Consider the following 2,715-nt stretch of genomic DNA (forward strand, 5'->3'; position numbering starts at 1 on the left):
GTCAGCACCATACGCATGCTCGTGGGTTTAACCGAAGTGGTAAACCTCTGAGACCTGCATCACTTCGGGCGTTCCTCCCACATTAAGCTGACACGCCGTGATATAACTGGAATACTGTTGAAAGCAGCGTTAAACCCATCTCTCTCAGTCACTACAGGAAGGATATGATTGATGACATGGTTGATAAGAAGGAAGAGGGTTTAATGCTTTGTTGTACATTTTTCCTTTTGGTGCAGGGTACAATATCTCAGAATTTGAAATAGTAAAAACTGCAACAATAAAATCTAAATTTTGAACAAGATAACAATTTTTCCCCCAATTTACCTGATAAGGGCATAGATTGGAATTCTAGACAGGTCTGTAGTTCCTCTCATTTGGAAGATGCAAGACTTGGTGTTCCGGTCGGTCAGGTGCTTACGCTATCAACTACATATTTGACATGTTATCAGGCGGGAAGCCAGCCAATCTGTTTTGCTCACAACACATTGTTTTCCAAATCAGACTCTTTGGCCAAGGAACCAACAATTTTGTATGTACAACATGATGACAAAATTTCCCCCTGCATTTTGGGGATCAGGTGCTTGTTGTTTTGAAACAAATTTACAACACACCCCCACCTCACACAACCCCAACCCCCACCCCACATATCACACCCAGAATATCAACTGGGGATCAGCCACTTAAATCTTGACAATAGAAACATTGTAAGTGATATGAAGTTTTAATAGTGCTATCCATGTCGGGAAACAGTTTGGATGTGTATACATATCAATATTATGATGTTCTGTCTGACAACAGTGACCATCTTAAACACTTGCCCTTGAAATTGGCAGAAATTGTTGTGAATGGGGAATTCTGAAGGCCAAATGCTTATCGGGTACAGCAAGATGTTGTGAAAGATTTGACTTTATACCCAAATGTCCATTATTTTGCAGTATATATGTATAATTTATTATTGGTTAGCATTAATTCAAGTTCGATTGCTACTTTAAAATCAGTTTTTGAAGAATTTGTTAGTAGTATCCCTTCATTGTTACTAAATTGATCGGGGCCAACGGGTGGCCCAGTCGTCTAAGGTGCCGCGATTCGCTGTGCAGAGTTGCGTCCCTTAGGCACGCCAGAAACCTATCATTGTGGGTTCGAATTCCGGTTCGCCCCAATTGTTTCTAGGTTTGTTAGCACCATACCCGCGCTCGTTGGTTTCACCGAAGTGGTAAACGTCTGAGACCTGCATCACTTCGGGCGGGCTTTCCTCCCACATTAAGCTGACATGCCGTGATATGACTGGAATACTGTTAAAAGCGGCGTTAAACCCAACTCACTCACTCACTTAATTGATCAGGTGAAAGTGGATAGATTGGAACAAAATACTAATAGACTGAATACACTTACCTTACAGCAAGCAATGCTTGTGAGAATGTTTGATATCAGTTTCCACATGCAGCCTTTAAAGTATTGCTTAATTACATATCACAACGGTATTGCACATATTCATGAATTCTATATATAACCTAGAAAGCCCATGTAATCATAGATTTACTGCCTTAACAACTCATGCAATTGTTCCTTTTTGCTTTTTCTTATCTTATTCATGCATTTGTTTTGCGGCTAAGTGAACCTAAGGCCTACTTAACATAGCCTCCCAGTCTGCCACTCTCATCATCTGCCTTTGTGTGAAAACATATTTTACTCCGTGGCTGCTAGACTGTTCTTTCAGCAATTCTAACACAAAAATGCCCATTTGGCTGATATATAATATGCTGTAGCACTTTTGATCTCAATTTGACATTTGCACCTTGATCATACACTCCAATTCTATCCTGCTGTTCAGACTGTCACTAAGTACAACTTCCAACTTCTGTGTATATACGTCAATATAGAGTTATCATCTGAGTTTATACATAGGTGGGGGGCGGTCGGGTAGCCTAGTGGTTAAAGCGTTCGCTCGTCACGCCGAAGACCCGGGTTCGATTCCCGACATGGGTGCAATGTGTGAAGCCCTTTTCTGGTGTCCCCCGCCGTGATATTGCTGGAATATTGCTAAAAGCGGCATAAAACCATACTCACTCACTCATTATACATAGGTGGCCGAAGACCCGGGTTTGATTCCCGACATGGGTATAATGTGTGAAGCCCATTTCTGGTGTCCCCCGCCGTGATTGCTGAAATATTGCTAAAAGCGGCATAAAACCATACTCACTCACTCATTATACATAGGTGGCCGAAGACCCGGGTTTAATTCCCGACATGGGTACAATGTGTGAAGCCCATTTCTGGTGTCCCCTCACCGTGATATTGCTGAAATATTGCTAAAAGCGGCGTAAAACCATACTCACTCACTCACTTATACATGAGTTACAGTACCCAGATCCAATTTTGTATTTCTGTCCTGCTTCATTCATATCAGATTTGTCCATGAACAAGTATTGAAATAAGTCTTGCTTAACTTCTTATTAATCCTTCACTTTTAACTTGTTTTGTCTAACTCCCCCGTGCTAAAACGATTGTCGCTTTAAAGTCACTTTGGTTATGTTTCCTTGTGAATGTGTAGGTAACAATGAAAGTTCTGATGCTTCTTTGCACACCATAGAAACAAACAAAACATATTGAAGTAATTCTTATAAATAAATTGTCAACAATAATAACTTTAAAGATAATCATTATCACGCACAAGATTTGCTGTCAATACAAAATCAGAGATATCGTTCTGTGCAG

This window comes from Haliotis cracherodii, unplaced genomic scaffold, assembly GCF_022045235.1.
Source record: "Haliotis cracherodii isolate W230 unplaced genomic scaffold, xgHalCrac1.p SCAF_25, whole genome shotgun sequence".
NCBI classification, from domain to species: domain Eukaryota; kingdom Metazoa; phylum Mollusca; class Gastropoda; order Lepetellida; family Haliotidae; genus Haliotis; species Haliotis cracherodii.